Here is a 19319-nt window from a genome sequence, read left to right as displayed (position 1 = left end):
ACCCATCAGGGAAAATAGATTGTATTTAGAAAAATAAATAGATTTCTCCAAAAATCAAAGGAAAATAATAATGGCTGGGCATAGAGATAAGAATGGAAATTTTATACTGAATAAAATTTCTTTTCAACTGTCATAATTTAGGTTCTAAAATATGTACTGGTAATTGCTTATCTTTCATTAGTTTGAACCATTATAACTGGCAGAAATCATGTGATTCTTCAAGAAGATACAAGAATGCATCACTCTCCTGAACCCTCTCTGGGGGAGGGCTCCAGAAGATTAGGGAGAGTAAGACACCCTAGTGCTCAAGGCTCCACTACAGGAAAAGGCCCAACCCCTTCCATGGCTGACCGTGAAGGTTGGGATTTCTGCAGGGTTACCACAGTTCACCATTTACACAGCACACATAACGGATTCAGGAAGTAGTGGCTATGTTACGGGAGGGTTCCACTTAACCCAAGTGGTGTGCGCCCTAAGATCCAGACACGTGTTGGACAGACAAAGGACCTGCAGTGTGTTTTGCATGGCTCTGAGGAGCAGTTTATCCTAAGGGAGGTGAGAGCATCTGAAAGGCACAGGACCAGTGTGAAGGGAAGGCAATTCTGGATGTGTTCTTCAGGGCCCTGTTTCTACATGCTTCCTTCCAAGGATGAGCGTTAGAATCTGGGCAGGGAGGCAAAAGAAAAATATATAAAAGACATTGCACTGAGACCTCTGGGGGACCGGTGAACACAGAACTTCTTGTCTATGGGAACCAGGTAACAGGGAGGACCTCAGAGAAACTCTTCAATGCCATGTGCATTGACACACTCAGGACAGCTTTGATGGCTTTGGTACCTTTCTTACAGACAGTAACCAAAAGCAGCAGAAGAGGACAAAAAGCGTTGATGCCAGGCAGTAGCAAATGTGTTTGGGAACACCCAGTGAGAAGCTCCCTTGTTACGATCCTTACATCCATCCAGAACTTGGGAGAGCTTGCGAGCATTTTAGGGTGAAATATAGAACAAATAATTATTGGCCATGTCCTAAAGGCAGAGAAATACGGAAATTCTAGTTCACCCTCAGTCTGGAAAACACCAGCTGCGTGCAGAAAACGCTCTGAGAGTAAGACAAGCAAGTATGATTATATTTTTTTACAATAAGGTTGTGCAATTATTTACTAGGTTTCATTTAATGTTTAATTCTCCTAAATTTTCTTTGGCCAAAGATTAGCAGGGTTTTTTCCCTTGTACCTTTCTATAAAGTATATAATAAAATTTACATAATAAAATATGACACACTGGACCATATATCTTAACTTACTATTAACTGAATTAATACGAAATCCTGGTCTAATTTCCTAAATCTTATCAAGTTACCTATGACTATTTATCATATCTCTTATTCTATGAGAATTAAGTATCCTTCATAGTCTACAGTAAGAAAGCATTATCACAATTCATGGCAAAATCTGAATAAATTATGCTCACTGGCTAATCCTCCTTTGTCATTTATGTTGCCTCTTTCAAATAATTTAGTAGATTAGAAGGAAGCTTTATTTTTACAAAACTGTTCTGCCCTTATCATGTTGCCAAAAATCCACCTGCTACAAAAATGCTTCATTATCTTATACTTATTTTTTCCTGACATTGTTTCTCCTTGCTATAATCTGCTAATTATAGATAATTTCTTATTTTAAAAGAATACTGTACTGGTTATACTCTATTTGCTACCAACTATATTCTTTCTTTATTCTGTCCACCCTGCTAAGTGTATCCTTGGTGACCGACTCTTTTATTTTTTGTTTTTTTTGTTTTTGTGTTCCGCGGGCCTCTCACTGTTGTGGCCTCTCCTGCTGCGGAGCACAGGCTCCGGACGCGCAGGCTCACCGGCCATGGCTCACGGGCCCAGCCGCTCCGCGGCATGTGGGATCTTCCCGGACCGGGGCACGAACCCGTGTCCCGTGCATCGGCAGGCGGACTCTCAACCACTGCGCCACCAGGGAAGCCCTCTATTATTATTAATAATGTTAAAATGAATATTTTCATCCATAGGTTTTGCTAAGTATTTTTATTATTAAAAAAAATTAGAGTTCTAGAAAAACAATTACTATACCAGAGAATAGGAACTATTTAAAGCATACATCTTAACTTTTTAAAAGTGGTAATATTTTATTTTTTGTGACAAAATTATTCTATTAAATCCAAATAAGGCAGAGGGTGTAAAATAAGAAGGGGCATTGAAAAGGAAATGAAGACATAAACAGATAGTTGAATAAAAGCAGAAATAGAATTTGGAAACTAAGGAAATAATAACTAACCCTTATATAATACTTCATGGCTGGCCCTGTTCTAGGTGCTTTACATATAAAAGCATTTTATTCTATGACAGCCTATGAGTTGAGTACTAGTATATTATGCCCATTTTGTAGGTAAGGAGATTGAGGCATAGAGTGGTATTTAAAAACATACCCAAAGTCACAAAGCTAGTAAGTAAAGGGGGTGGCAACTGAACACAAGGTTTGGCTCCAAGCTATACTCTCAGCTATTATACTGTACTGCCATTGCAAGCACGTGTCAAATGCCTAATATGCATAATGCATTGTATGAGATATAACCAGAAAACTAAGAGCATTTTGCTCACAAGAAATACATATAACCTTATACAAGGGAGAAACCTACTGCTAACTCACTATGGGAACAAATAAGAGAAAAAGACTAAGCCCAGGTGGGGAGAATCCCAGGTTTGGAATGAAAGTAGAACTTTCATTATTAACTTGAAGAATGTGTAGGTGTGGAAACTGATAGGGTGGTAAAAAATACTCAAAGGAGGCTGAATTTTAGGTAAATTGGTCATTAACAGCTGTCATCATTAAGTAATAAGCTTTGGGAAAATTAGCTTCAGATTAATGTATTTCAGTTAACCAAGTTTAGGCAACTGTTTTTGTTTTTGTTTGTTTAGATGGATTGGTTTCATATGAAAGCCTCCTTGAGCCCTTACTGTGAAAACAAGTGAGAGTCTGAGGGTGAGATGGATATTAGTGGATCTCTGCCCTAGGGCTGTGGGTCAGCATCTCCAGAAGTGCTGGTTAAAATACACAATAGGCCCCACCCCTTTCAAATTCAATAGGTCTAGCATGTGACAGGAGAACTTCCATTGTTCACAAGTTCCTAGGTGATGAGATACTGCTGCTGCCTGTAGGGGAGAACACTAGAAAGCCACTGCCCTAGAGGAATCTCAAACTAACTGGAAAGAAGGTTGGTATTTGGGAGGATTTCACTGCTGAGTTTGCAATGGAAGGTCAACAGGGGATTCTGGGTGGGGTTTGGCATTGCCAGGAGCAGAGACTGTCAGAGAGAATTCTGGGAAAGGAAGTGGCTTAGGAAGTTTGGAAACCAGGGAAGACTTGTGGGAGACCCACCAGGAAGAGCAGTTCTGGCCTGCTAAACTGAGTTGGTTTATCACTGTAATCCTTGGGGATTGAGGATTTTAATAAAGACAGGGGAGAAACTGTAATAATTTCATCACAAAACTCCTTTGACACTCATGAAAGTGAGTGATATCTGCCACATTCCATTAAAAATGAGAATAGAACTTAATAATGCAGCAGTACTAAAAAGCAATTATTTCTAAATGATTTTTTCCCAAACAAAAGTCTACAAGTGGGCTGCATCTTTGGTACAGGGGGATTTCTATTAGACATTCTGTATTAGAAACTCAAGATAAATTTTTAATGCTGTAACAATATTTTTTAAAAAGCACTTCAATTTTTTCTTCGCTTCTGGTCGTAACTAATTGCCTAGGAGGGGAATACAGTTGATTTTTCTCGGCAGATTTTGACATTTAAAATAATTCATAAGCCCAAAGGGTAGGAATTTTCATTACTAAGGTTTACTTTTAGTAAATCAAATCACTGTTTTGTATAATGTTATCCAGCAGGATTTGTTCCATATTAAGAATCAAAAGAATATTGTAAGTGGGTATTAATAATATCTCAAATATATTTAAATTTTAGTAAGGAATTAAAGTCAGCACAATAATAATATACATTTATCAGTGATTATACTGAGACATAACACTGGCAAATATTTCAGAGGCGGATAAAGCTAAGAAAAAGAGTTTGGAATAGAAAAAAAACAAAAACAAATCATTTAAAGAACCTTTGTGTTTCCAAATAGAACTATGAAACAATAGGGATTTTGTATCTATTAGTCGAAAGCTGTAATTCAACATTGGTGTCAGCCAACCACCTGTGTTAGTGCTTAGACTGGGATAGGTACCAGGCATAACTGGCACCCACCAAGAGTGGACTGTGCTCTAAGAGTTACATGCCACAAAGAAAAACTTTTTATTTCCACAACAGTTTGTAAATGCAACTGTGAATGCCTAATTCACATGAACAATAGATGGAAAGGAAAATGCTGTTCAGAACACGAAAGATCTAGAGAGGTAAATATCCAAAGCCAAAGAAATTTAATAAAAATTCATATGAACATCAAAGGAAGTAGGGGAAAAAACTCATTTGTGCATACAAACAAGTTTCCCTCTATAGCTACTAGCTTAGTCCCAAAAAACTACAGGAAAAGACTCAATACAAATGTAATAAGGGAAAAAAAGAAAGGAAAATAGATTTAGTAAAAACTGACCTACTGCCAAAATCTTAATTTTCCCTTTCTTTTTTCAAAGTGTATCCATCAATACCATTTTTTTTAGTAAGAACAATTCCAACTCAATTTTAAAATGTGAAATTCAATAAAATATAGCAAAGAAATCTCAGTATTTCAGATCCATTTTAACTTTGTTCAATCTATCCCTCTCTCTCTCTCTTCCCAGGCATAGAGCACAGAGAAATTATTTTTTGGCACTGGAGAAGACGTGAGTTTGTATATTTAAAGACTGTAAAGACTTGCTAATGATGACCATAACATTTCTTATAGATAAGTTATAACCAAGATGCTAAGCTGTACCTGCAGTAAGTAGATATTTCTTATTTGGCTTACTCTTTCATCTTTTCCTGTCAAGCATTTACTACAGCAAATGACCCACTTATTTACTGCCATGGGAAAAGAAGCATTGCAGTACTACCTCTTTGTTCTGGGGAGACAACAGGGCTCAGGGGGCCAAACAGTAGTCTAGGGAGACAGAGTCAATGAACTTTAACCTGTCTTTGCCATTTCTTACCTTCGGGATCTTAAGCAAAGCATTTATTCATCCATCCATTCATTCATTTAATAACTTTTTTAAAACTCAGGTAATAGCACCAGAAGAGTAGTCGTGAGGAAAATCTAATTAAATAATATCAAAGAGTTTTGTCAACATAAAATGCTTATTTAATAATTCTTTTAGAAATTGAAATACTAGATGCAAACCATTATATATAGAATGGATAAACAACAAGGTCCTACTGTATAGCACAGGGAAATATATCCAATATCCTGTGATAAACCATAATGGAGGGACTTCCCTGGTGGCGCAGTGGTTAAGAATCCACCTGCCAAGGCACAGGACACAGGTTCGAGCCCTGGTCCCGGAAGATTCCACGTGCTGTGGAGTAACAAAGCCTGTGCGCCACAACTACTGAGCCTGTGCTCTAGCTCCCACAAGCCACAACTACTGAAGCCCGGGTGGCTAGAGCCTGTGCTCCGCAACAAGAGAAGCCACCACGATGAGAAGCCTGTGCACCGCAATGAAGAGTGGCCCCAGCTCGCCACAACTAGAGAAAGCCCTTGCGCAACAACGAAGACCCAACGCAGCCAAAAATAAATAAATTTATTTAAAAAAAAGAAAGTAAATGGGCTTCCCTGGTGGCGCAGTGGTTGAGAGTCCGCCTGCCGATGCAGGGGACACAGGTTCGTACCCCGGTCCGCGAAGATCCCACATGTCACGGAGCAGCTGGGCCCGTGAGCCATGGCCGCTGAGCCTGTGTGTCCAGAGCCTGTGCTCTGCAATAGGAGAGGCCACAACAGTGAGAGGCCCGCGTACCACAATAAATACATAAATAAATAAATAAATAAATAAATAAAATTAAAAAAAGAAAGAATTTTTTTTTCAGCCTGAGAATCATACCCAGTGCCTGAAATGTCTGGATGTCTGGATTACTTTTATAACAAAAGTAATATAATAATTCTAAGGTGTGTAAAGTAAAAATGGAAGGCTCTCTCCAGTAATCCCACTCCCTAGGAATAACCACTGTTAGCATGTTTATTCATCCAGCACTTTTTTTTCCTATGCACTAAATTATAGTAGGTGACCCAAGAGAGTAGGAATTTCCAAAGTACTGGGAAATTTGAGAGTTAAACCTCCTCTATAATTGGTGAAAGCCCAAGAGAATCTTGTTACCCAAAGACTGCCAACACTGTGTGCCTCTCCCAGTTGATCAGTGGTCTGTTGAGTTTCCTTCTCACTCTAGTGTTTAAGTAGCAGCGTACAGGAACATATATCTCTCTCCAACCCCTCCACAGTCCTATTGATGTCCATAAAAGTAAGAGTTGAAAACTTCAAAACAATCACAGTATCAAAATTTTGTCTTCACAGGGCTTTAGCTTGTCCTGTTAATGATTGCTAGACTTGAACTTCGTGATACCACATATTGGATATTTCCAGCAAGGAGGCCTTTAGTATATCCCCTTTCCCAGTTTATACTCTCATTTGGATCTGAGAGACCCTCATAATTCTGGCCAAACATGCATGTGAAAAACAGGCTAATGTTTATTCCTTCAATGAGTTTTTTTGAACACCTGCTTTAGGTCAGTGAATATTTAAGAAGGAATACCCTGAGAGGATATCAAGGCCAAACTTCTCGTTTTGTAGGTAAAAAATTGAGGTCCAAGAGGTGAAAAGATTCTTCCAAAATTACACGTCTGGCTGGTTAAGCAGTCAACTCAGGACCTGGGTCTGTACCCAGGTTAGGGTACTATAGCAGGGAAAGAAGCTTCCAGGAGACATTAACTCCCAAAGAAAGCAAAATGAAATTTGAAAAAACAGATAAAATTTTAAGATAAATATACAAAATACAACATGATTAGTTGCTTAACAATCCTTTATGACTTCCAAGAAATTACTACTGAGAGCAGAAAAACAAAGCAATGTACAAGAGACATCAAAGGCAAGATTAACAAATTAGTCTTCTTTCTGAGTAAAACATTCTATATGCCCCATGTGAACTGCTCATAAGATGTTTTCAAACAAAAGACTTTCCAGCAGCCAGAACAAAACCCAGTATTAAATTCTAGGAGTATACGCAGAGCCTGTTGCATTTTTTAAGCATCATGGATCAGGCTCTTTTCTCAATTATATGAAAAACTGATGCCGATATATTTCTGTTCTAATGCTTTCTTTGCTTTATGCCACATCTTAGTCTGCAAATGTACAATCATAGAAATAAAAGTATAATAGAAATAAGAGCTGATAGAGATTTTAATCCACATCTTGAATGACCTTACTGAATTTACTTACCTGATTTTGATATTGTTATACTCCCTGAGTGACACACATCCAATTCACAAACACTCAGGATGTAAACATAGGCTGTTAGACAACCATCTTTTTTTTTTTTTAATATGGTGCCTTTGTTGCCACTCCTCTTCTTTTCTTTTTAGTTTATTTATTTATTTATGTATTTATTTATTGGCTGCATTGGGTCTTCATTGATGCACGCGGGCTTTGTCTAGTTGTGGCTAGCGGGCTTCTCATTGTGGTGGTTTCCCTTTCTTGCACAGCACAGGATCTAGGTGTGCAGGTTTCAGTACTTTTGGCTCGCAGGCTCAGTAGTTGTGGCACACGGGCTTAGTTGCTCCACGACATGTGGGATCTTCCCAGATGAGGGCTCGAACCCGTGTCTCCTACGTTGGGAGGTGGATTCTTAATCACTGCGCCACCAGGGAAGTCCCAGACAACTATCTTAAAAATACATTTTTGAAAAGAAGTTTTTTTGTTAGTTGGGAGCTGGTCTTACGTGAGACGTATGGAAAAGAAAGAGATTTTAAAAATGTGTTTATCATTGGCTGATTTGCAGTTTGCCTTTCAGAATGGCAAGCAGCTAAGTGCATGAGACTTATGTACTTATGAGAATTATAAGACTTAGTCTTATGTGACTTAGACATATACAAGACTACTGAAGACTTTTGAAGGTAATACATTTTAAGATCTTTCATATTTACTTCACTTTTAGTTTGTCATTCCCATCTAATCCTTCTATTAGAAAACTCTCTCATATAAGGGGTTAATGTCCAAAATATCTAAAGAACTCGTACAACTCAAAAGAGAAACAAACAACCTCTGATTAAAAAATGGGCAGGGGATCTGAATGGACATTTTTCCAAAGAAGACATATAGATGAACAACAGGTATATGAAAAGGTGCTCAACATCACTAATCATCAGGGAAATGCAAATCAAAGCCACTCTCATACCTGTTAGAATGTCTACTATCAAAAAGACAAGAAATGACAAGTGTTGGCGAGGATATGGAGAAAAAGGAACCCTTGTGCTTGATTGATGGGAATGTAAGTTGGTGCAGCCACTGCGGGAAACAGTATGGAAGTTCCTCCAAAAAACTGAAAATAGGACTACTATATGATCCAGCAATTCCACCTCTGGGTATTTATTTGAAGGAAATAAAAATACAAACTCAAAAAGATATCTGCACCCATGTTCATTGCAGCATTATTTAGAGTAGTCAGGACATGGAAAGAATGTAAGTGTCCATAGATGGATAAATGGTTAAGGAAGATGTGAGAATATACATATACACAAAATGGAATACTATTACCCATAAAGAAAAAGGAAATCCAGCCATTTAGGACAACATTATGTTAAGTGAAATAAGTTAGACAGAGAAAGACAAACACCATACGATCTCACTTATATGTGGAATCTAAGAAGAAAAAATAAAACCCCCCAAATTCAGAGACACAAAGAACAGATTGGTTTCCAGAGGTGGGGAGTAAGGGGTGAGGCAAAATGGGTGAAGGTGGTCAAAATGTACAAATTTCCAGTTATAACATAAATAAGTCCTGGGTTTGTAATGTGTAATATGGTGACTATAGTTAATAATACTGTATTGTATATTTGAAAGTGCTAAAAGAGGAGATCTTAAAAGTTCTCATCACAAGTAAAAAGAAAAATTTGTAACTATGTGTGATGATGGATGCTAACTAGACTTATTGTGGTGATTATCTAGCTATATATATATGTGTGTGTGTATATAAAATCATTATGTTGTACACCTGAAACTAATGTTTTATGTCAATTATATCTCAATTAAAAACTCTCTGATGATTTCTATTCATTTACCTTGATTTCAAGTAATTGTAGCTGCCCCATTTGTTTCACTGATATAAATCGTATTCCACAAAACTTCATTTGAATGAAAAGTCAGATCATTGTTCTATTCATTTAATACTATAATAGCCCCCTAACTCTCCAAAATTTTGATAATTGGTGCTAATTCATTGACATAGACAATTGGGTAAGTGTTCTCACTCTCATGCAGTCTTCAAAATATAGCTCATTAGAGAGCTCTCTTTGGATTCCGTGCAATTATTTAGACCTATAGAGTCTGTCTCCTGGGTTCCTCCAGCTCCTATGCTTCAGGAAGCACTCTCTGCATTAGTAGTTGCTAAAGTCTGGATTCTAAAGGATGAGATGTTTTGTCCTACTAGATAACCACACAATCTATATTAATTTGCGACACAAGTGTTTAGTGAAAAATATTTCTACAATAGAGGTTGTGATTCAGAAATTTTGACATAATTAAAATCTCATTTAAACGTAAATATAAATAGCCTTATGAAATAATGTATAGCATGAAGATGTAGAAGAATCATGTTCTAAAGGTTAGAATGCTTGTATTTGAGATCTAGATCTGCCGCATATAAGCAGATCTTGTGAGTTTAAAGATGTCATTTGGCATCTCTGAGTTTTCTTATCTACTAAAAATGACAGTTGTATCATTAATCATTAGAGAAATGCAAATCAAAACTACAATGAGATATCATCTCACACCAGTCAGAATGGCCATCATCAAAAAATCTAGAAACAATAAATGCTGGAGAGGGTGTGGAGAAAAGGGAAGACTCTTGCACTGCTGGTGGGAATGTGAATTGGTTCAGCCACTATGGAGAACAGTATGGAGGTTCCTTAAACAACTACAAATAGAATTACCATATGACCCAGCAATCCCACTACTGGGCATATACCCTGAGAAAACCAAAATTCAAAAAGAGTCATGTACCAAAATGTTCATTGCAGCTCTATTTACAATAGCCCGGAGATGGAAACAACCTAAGCGCCCATCATCGGATGAATGGATAAAGAAGATGTGGCACATATATACAATGGAATATTACTCAGCCTTAAAAAGAAATGAAATTGAGCTATTTGTAATGAGATGGATAGACCTAGAGTCTGTCATACAGAGTGAAGTAAGTCAGAAAGAAAAAGACAAATACCGTATGCTAACACATATATATGGAATTTAAGGGGAAAAAATGTCATGAAGAACCTAGGGGTAAGACAGGAATAAAGACGCAGACCTACTGGAGAACGGACTTGAGGATGTGGGGAGGGGGAAGGGTGAGCTGTGACAGGGTGAGAGAGAGTCATGGACATATACACACTAACAAATGTAGTAAGGTAGATAGCTGGGGGGAAGCAGCCGCAAGGCACAGGGATATTAGCTCGGTGCTTTGTGACAGCCTGGAGGGGTGGGATAGGGAGAGTGGGAGGGAGGGAGACGCAAGAGGGAAGACATATGGGAACATATGTATATGTATAACTGATTCACTTTGTTATGGGGCAGAAACTAACACACCATTGTAAAGCAATTATACCCCAATAAAGATGTTTAAAAAAAAAAATGACAGTTGTGACATAACTCTGATTTTTTCAAAACAATGTGGTTTTAAAGATCAAATGAGCTGCTAGTACATCAAAAAGTTTTGTAAATTGTAAACTGCTCTACAAAATCAGAACTATAGTAATAAAATATTTGTTTAAAAATGGAAAATAGTATTTCATTTTTCTTCTTTCACTAAAATTAGAAAAAACTGGTGAGGTTTAGAATGGCATTATATTTTTTGCCTTAATTCATCTTGTTGGATCTTTGCTACACAAGTCAGATAATGATTTTTATTGTCTCATCCGATTTTAATGAGGCAACATTGTTTATAATAGACAGCATGCATACATTCACCATGAAGAATTTTAACGAGCTTCTGTAATATATTATGTGTTAAGGGAGGATGGGGGAGAGAAACACACTAGGTACAGATTTTTCACTTTACTAATAAAACATTTCCTAAATATCTTCTGGAGAAAATATACAGAAGGCGGGCTTCCCAGGTGGTGCAGTGGTTGAGAGTCCGCCTGCCGATGCAGGGGACATGGGTTCGTGCCCCGGCCTGGGAAGATCCCACATGCCGTGGAGTGGCTGGGCCTGTGAGCCATGGCCACTAAGCCTGTGCTCCACAACGGGAGAGGCCACAACAGTGAGAGGCCCGCGTACCGCAAAAAAAAAAAAAAGAAAGAAAATATACAGAAGGCTATTCTACCAGAAGTTAAGAATTGCCAACTTGCAGTACAGAAAAACTTAAAAAAAAAAAAAAATGAAAAGAAACCAAACTTGTAAGATAATCAAAGAAAGCCTCCAGGGAAGTCTTTTCTCCAGTCAAGAAGGATGTGCTCAAAGCTTGCTTAAGTAAAGGGAGGAGGGAGCTATTAGAACAATAAGAATTGTTGATAGGAAAGAATATAAGAATGGTGCCAAGGGAGTGAAAAAGGCAAGGAAGATGAAGCACAAAAGCACGAGTGTTAAGGGAAAGAGAAGTTGAAAAATGCTTACAAAAAGAGAGAAAGGTAATGAGTTAGGGAACTTGAGACCTCCCTGAGGTTACACGTTAAAGAAAGAGTTATTTATGTCTGTGTCTATCTCCACCACTAGATTCTTAACTCCTTAAAGCAAGATGACATACCTTATTCATACTTGTGTCTCCCAGAGCAACTAACTCAGTTCCTTGCTCATAGAAGGTACTCACAGGGTACTTAGTTGAACCGGAGTAAAACTTGCCTGCACTGCCGTTTAGATGCTGGCTATGAAACACAGTGATAGGCACACAGAAAGACAAAGCTCGTCAAGTATATGCTGGCTCATTATTTATTATACAAATTCTTAGTGAGCACCATGTACTAGGAAGGCTCTGAGGATAGAGCAATGAGTCATATGTACTTGGATTCTGTTTTGCTTTACAAAAATATAACCCCGATCTTCCAAGTTCAGCATTAGAAGAATTTCCAGATGATCAGGAGACGGTTGGGCCGCATGGCCCTGCCTGTTTCCTCTGCCTCTCCATGGCCATTGGAGTGTTTAAACTGATTGCCATTGAGACAGCCATGCTGAGGGTGGAGGATGGGGTGAAGAGCCTCCTTTTGGCAGTCTGGTCCAAGCATGGACAAATGACCCCTTCATTTTCTGTAATCCAGCTAAAATAGTTTATTAAAGATTGGAGGATAACAAAAGGTAAATAAAGCTAAATAATAGCATGAATTTGGAAAATCTGGGTTGAAGTTATACCTTGCCTCCAAAGCTCATGTGTTAACCTGGAGTGGAAAAAAGACAAAAAACACAAACAGGTCTTATCTGTGTCCGTCCTTCTTGTTTCCCATATGGGGGATCAGGGAGCCATCTTTTTTTTTTTTTTTTTGCGGTACGCGGGCCTCTCACTGTTGTGGCCTCTCCCCTTGCGGAGCACAGGCTCCGGACGCGCAGGCTCAGCGGCCATGGCTCACGGACCCAGCCGCTCCGTGGCATGTGGGATCTTCCCAGACTGGGGCATGAACCCGTGTCCCCTGCATCGGCAGGAGGACTCTCAACCACTGCACCACCAGGGAAGCCCAGGGTGCCATCTTTAATGTTAATTATGAAGAGTACATTTCCAAACATTCTGACTCCCTGATCTTTGGAGATCAAATTTCATTTCATATCTGTTTTGGGCGCACCCACTCAATCAAACTTTCCTGTCTGAGACCTAGCTTCTTGCCTTGACAATTATCAACAAGAAAAGCCTGGTCCTTCAGACTGTACCACAACATAATAAGCTGAATATTCTCTCAAGCGATACATACAGTACAGTATAATGAGAAAGTTAGTCCATACAGTGAGGGTACTATATGCTCTAGAGTCTTCTTTCATTCCTAATTAGGGAAATGTGCTCTATATCTTTTAAAATAATAATAGAAAGCTAAAAGTTTGTTAATTGTGTCCATATATCCCACCAAATTCCATACGCATATCACACACAAAGAAAAAATACCCTGTATGTACACAAGTCCAAAATTTGAATCCTGAACACTTTGGCTCAAAGTACTCTGTGAAGGGAAGAGGACTGTAGGGAAAAGATAGAGGGGGAAAGGAAGCTACTCTTCTCAAATTCCCCCTAGTGCTAGTATAGTTCCAGCAACACACAAATACCTCATGTGTCTTAGTAACAGTTCTAGGAATTCAGCTCGTTTTATAGGTGTGGAAAACAAAATACCAAGGATCTAAGTGAGGAAGTCTATTCATGCTCGACTTATAAGTGTTGTGCTAAATTAGACTGAATTGAGCTTCATGTCATCACTCAATAGATATTTACTATGAATTTATTAGGTACAAGCATTACAATATAACATAGTAGAAACATAGTTGCATACGTTCTCTGTCCTCAAATTACTTCCACTCTAGTAATGGAGGAAAAAAACACTCCACTAATGAGGAGGTCATTCATAGCCACTGAAATAGTATTTCATATGACAATAGTCGGGGAGTGAAAGCGACCATCTAGTCATTTAAAAAATGAATGGCTGGTGAGGAAAAATAAGCAATGAACATGTAATAGAATACTCCCTGGATGTGTTAGTTCAGGTTAAAAATCCTCAAGTCCCTTTAAAAATTGAATTTGCTCAGTTACATTGAGTCATTTATTCAGAGACAGCCTGAAGGTAGGGACATTAATTAGAACCAATTGTAGCGGATCCAAATCTAACACAGATCTCCACTTTAAAAGGCAGGGGAAGGAGGGACTGCAGAACAGCCTCTTGTTTCCAGAAAAGAATTGTTCCAGAAAGATCAGAAAGGAAAGGCAATTATGAAGAGAAGCTGAATCAGAAGGTAAGAAAAGAATTGAACAGAAAGAGAATGGCTGCTCTAAGAAGTAATACAAACTACATCTGACAGTATATTTTTGTGGCTAAGTATATGCACTTATACATCAAAAAGACCTGGATTTGGATCCTGGCTCCCTTGAAGAAAGTTACTTGATATCTTTGAGCCTCAGGTTTCTCATCTGTAAAATGGGGAAAATAATACCTCTTAATATGGCAATTGTAAAGGTTAAATAACCAACTGCAAATAAAATGTCTGGGACATCGTGTGCTCTCAGTTGGTAGAATAATAATTATGATTATTTGGTAATTTAAGCAGACTGTGTCCTTGAATTTAGTGAAGAGTTGGTAATCCACCCAATGGAATGTTAAGCAATCTTTAAAACACATTCTACAATAGCAATCCTTAATTAGTATGTACCCCCTCATGGGTGAGGGCATTTTGAGAATTTGTAGGGAAGGATTTTGGACATCATAATCCCATGAGTAGCAGTGGGAAGTGATACTTTGGATTAGTGGACAGGGGCTGGAGATGCTAGATATTCTGAAATCCTCGGGAAAGTTCTGCAGTTGAAAGGATGCATGCCCTTGCATCCTATGTGATTTTCATATGTCCCTCTAGACATTCATGTAGGTAAAAAATCCGTGTATATGATCTGAACCGAGACCTCAACTCCATTTTACCTAAAGCATAAATGGTTTTTTTCATGGTTTTTAATATAACTTTTCTAGGACTGCAGTTATTATGTAAATAACAGAAAGAACGTATTTTGTTTTGCTTGGAATTTTACCCAGAGCAGTTCACCATCTTGGTAAAATCATGTGACTCCTGCCAGTGTCACTCCTATGACAAATCACCACGTCTGTCTATCAGTCTGCTTTTGTAGTCACGACATTTGCATTCAAACTACAGGAGAAAGACAAATACCATATGATTTCACTCTTATGTGGAATATAGAAAACAAATAAACAAAACCAAAAATGAAACAAGTCAAAACTAAACAACAACATACATGCAGATACAGAGAACAGAGTAATGGATACGAGAGGGGAAGCGGGGGGAAGGGAAGGCGAAATGGGTAAAAGGGATCAACCGTATGGTGACAGACGGAAACTATATTTTTGGTGGTGAGTACACTGTAGTGTATACACAAGCAGAAATATAACTTTGTATACATGAAACTTATACAGTATTATAAACTAGTGTTACTGACATAAAAAATAAATTAAAAAAAAGAAAGCTACTTATAGGTACAAACATCTTTTTCACTCTGCCTTCCAATGAAGTCATGCCTGAGCATTTCATATATTATTTCATCATAAATTGCTTTGCTTTTAATTATCCTATACATCACAGCTAAGGCATTATCTTTCTTATAAGTTGTTTATGTATATACAATATATTATCTATGCATTTCATCTAAGGATAATAAAGTATTACAAAATATTTGCTATGAAAGGGGAGTGTTGGGTTTGATAGGGTTGAGAACTGTGCTCTAGAATTACATTTAATGTCATGAAAATATATTAACAATATAGAATCAAGTGGAAAAAGTAGATTCAAAGCATTACCTATGGATTGACCCCATTTTTATAAACAAAAAACAAACAAAATTTACAAAAACTCACACTCCCTTTCCCGTAATATCTTATGGGATCACAGCAACCCAACTGAAGAGGTCTCTTCTATGTGCTCTATAGTTCTATAGAACTTTGACCAAATAATTTTTTAATTTCAATTAGGGAATTATAGAATTGTATTGTTTTGAGTTCCCAGGAATCAGATGGAAACGAAATATGGATTCTGATCTTGGCTTTACTTTCTAAGCCAAGTCATTTAACTCTTAAAGGTGTATTTCTTAATCTGAAAAACTTTAAGATACATGATCAATAACACAAGATTTCCAGCTTTCTGGTTCAATGATTCTAAAGCAAATGTTTGCTGATTATAGGTTTAGGTGGTGTTTCCCCAGCTATGCTCTACTTGGAGACATTTATGGATGTTAAGTAAATAGAGTTCTGTGGTCAATATATCAGAGAAAACACTGGGGTAAATGAAGTAAAACATGTTTCTGTAGGTAGGACTTTTCAATTTTTTTGTTAAGCTTAAGAATATTGTGAGTTTTCAAGAGAAGTACAGTGTGTAGCATTTCCTGTATATATTTGACCACAGAATCTCCTTGGTCCCTAAACCCTGAGAATCTCAAGGAAATAGCGTTCTGCATAGCAGGTGTTGGGACATACTAATTTAGGATGATATATATTTTAATATATTTTATATTTTCAAAAGACTGACTCCCCATGGTTAATTTTCAGAAATTATAACAAGCAATAGGAAAAAGTTTTGTGTAGTGATTGTCTTAAATATGTCGAAATTAGAAATTTTAAGTTCAGATTAATAGAAAGAAGGAACCGAAAAGGTTAACAAAAGAACACAAATTGTAATGTGAGATGAGCATGAGTCATTTTAGAGCTGAAAGGTGACATGGAGGCTTTCTACACATCAAACGATTGATCTAGGGCTTCCCTGGTGGCACAGTGGTTGAGAGTCCGCCTGCCGATGCAGGGGACGCAGGTTCGTGCCCCGGTCCGGGAAGATCCCGCATGCCGCGGAGCGGCTGGGCCCGTGAGCCATGGCCGCTGAGCCTGCGCGTCCAGAGCCTGTGCTCCGCAATGGGAGAGGCCACAGCAGTGAGAGGCCCGTGTACCGCAAAAAAAAAAAAAAAAGATTGATCTATTTCAAAAAAAAAAAAAAAAAAAATCTGTCCAAGAAAAAAACAAAACAAACCAGATTTGGTGTGTCCATTCAGTCAAAATAGTTAAGTCTGAAAGTTGTTTATAGAGAAACTGCACAGTGTAGATACAGAAGGAATGTAATATTATATATGGAAAGTAGATAGGAAGAAATTAGATTATTTGAAATATTAGAAATATTGTGCTTTCTTGGTTATTTTGGGGGATTAGGCCACCAATATAGACAACCTAAATTCAAAAGTGGAGAATAATTCTAGAAAAAACACAAATAACAAGATTATCCCTGACGCAGAAAAGAGCATTATTCCTTTAACTGATGATTATTTTAAAGGTCAGCTGGTGAAGTTCACTGAATTTGTTTTGTGTAGGTATATCAGCAGTTAAAAAAAACCCAGTGTTTGACATTTCAAGAGTTATTTTAGATTACATGTTTTAAATTTCAAACTGCAAATTATTTAATGAGTGGAATATCTGTTGAAAAATTTTGACATCCAGTTTATTGGCCCTGCCATACAGTGTGCTTCTGGGCCACAGTTTACTGCACAAGATGGTTTATGAAAACCAATCTTAATAACATACCCAGTAAAACTTAATCGTGAAGGTAAGTCTACCATCAAAATAAAAACAAAACAAAACACTCAGATAATGGGTTCTAAAACCAACTTAAGGCTTAACTAACGTAGAAAGTCCTTAAGGGTAAAAACAATACAGAAGTCTATATTTTACCAAATAGTTATTAGGTCTCTACAGGCAAAATGTCATTGAGCTAGATTTCTGGGGGAGAAAACTGTAATCACTCTAGTCCAGGGTCCAGAGTCATTGTCATTTCTTGTGGGTCAACCAGATAGTATGTGTCTTCCGATGGGAGGTAACAAGACACACCAAATGTACCTGTGTTGTAGTCGAGCCAAAAATGTTTAATTTCAATCCAATAAACTTTTGGATGTAACATTCGGTTTACAGAAAACACAGGGCATAGTGGAACAAACTCAATGAGAACACAAGGAAGCTTTAGACAAACTAGAACAATTGTCCTGGCTCCTTCAACAAGTCAGGGTCATAAAAAATTGACAGTGTTAAATAAGGAGAGAACTTAGCCATATTAACAAGATGCGAAGGGCTGCTGGGATCTAAAGTGCAGCTCCGCACATTCTTTCTCACATCAGATGGAGAAGACTGTATTTCTAGCTCTGAGATGTTAGCTGGACATCTGGGCAGAGCTTCCTCAGTGCCTCTCATCGTGAGGACGTGGACTGCCATCCTCTCTCTGTCCCACCTGTCCCTGCCTGTCCACCGTTCTCTATCTTGCTGATCCAGCTTCTCACGTGCCGCAGGGTAAGTCAGCCAACTGGCCATTTTCATTTCTGTGGGAAAGAATCCCTGACTTGGGCCTCGGCCCAAATAGTGTAGCTAGTTCAACAGTCTCTGTAGCACAGTATGGGACATATATTTAGAGGCTATATGATAAATGTCCTTCGTTGACAGGGAAAAATCCCCCCAAAATGTCCTTGGTTTCTGAAAGAAATACAAAAATGCTTCACAGAATTCCCCGGCTTCCCAGTGGTTAAGACTCCCTGCTTTCATTGCAGAGGGCACCCTGTTCGATCCCTGGTTGGGGAACTAAGATCCCACAAGCCTCGGAGTGCAGCCAAAAAAAAAAGCTTCAAATAGAATGTTTAGAGAACACGAAATATCAATTCTTAACAATCCTTCAGGAAAATTATGGTACCATGCATGCTTTCAGAGTAATGTGGCAGACAGTGAAATCTTGATAAATGTACACTGTCTTCCCACTTCTTGGTTTCTTTAGGCACTTCTACTTCTCTATTGAATGGGCTGATATTTTAATTTAAAAGTACACAATAAAAATACAAATGAAAATAAATCCAAAGGTTGAACATCTTTATTCTTTTGGAAATTTGAAATTTCATGGAAATTTCTCATCTGAAAAATCATCCCTATAGCAACTGACTATAACTTTATCAACAGATTCACATATCAGTGTAAAGCCTGGGTTGATGTCATATAATCATTCTCGGATTTCAATCCCTAACTCATCCTTGCCACACAGAACTGCAGGTTGCCCTGAAAAACAAGAACAAGGGAAACAGAAAAGCATGTCCTTCCTCAGTGCTTTTAGCCAGAGAACACGGTGACATTTGGTATTTTTGGTAAAGCAGTTATGTGGGTCAACCCAGGCATTAGCATGTAATCTTCTTCCATCCATCAAAAGGGTTGGTCAGGTAAAAACATTAATTTATCAGGCAATTGTAAATCCTGTGCTATTAAAGGAAGGAAGGAAGGAGGAAGAAAAAAGTAAGGTAGGTGGGTAGGTTGGTTCTGGGGAACTGCTTAGGGTGTGCTGTCAGCAAGCAAGTCATTTTAGCTGATAATAAAGAAATTCATCGCAGGAAGAGAGCCAAAAGAGACATACTTTTAAAAACCATG

The 19319-nt window shown here is 38.0% G+C and overlaps 1 protein-coding gene across 2 annotated transcripts in view; it reads right to left on the bottom strand.

Annotated features, from left to right (window-relative positions):
* MRPL1 (mitochondrial ribosomal protein L1) overlaps positions 1–19319 on the bottom strand; it is a 101375-nt gene that overhangs the window by 73202 nt on the left and 8854 nt on the right. The window contains exon 1 of one of the 2 annotated variants that reach the window (XM_032633762.1): positions 7435–7799. The exons of the other annotated variant lie outside the window; for it this stretch is intronic. The gene's annotated coding sequence lies outside the window, so the exon portion shown is untranslated. Of the gene's footprint in view, positions 1–7434; positions 7800–19319 lie in introns of those variants that run through there. 2 annotated transcript variants of the gene reach the window in all.

The sequence above is a fragment of the Phocoena sinus genome, chromosome 5 (genome assembly GCF_008692025.1).
Source record: "Phocoena sinus isolate mPhoSin1 chromosome 5, mPhoSin1.pri, whole genome shotgun sequence".
Lineage (NCBI taxonomy): Eukaryota > Metazoa > Chordata > Mammalia > Artiodactyla > Phocoenidae > Phocoena > Phocoena sinus.
Note: the sequence above shows the minus strand (reverse complement) of the source record. Positions and strands in the feature narration are given on the sequence as shown.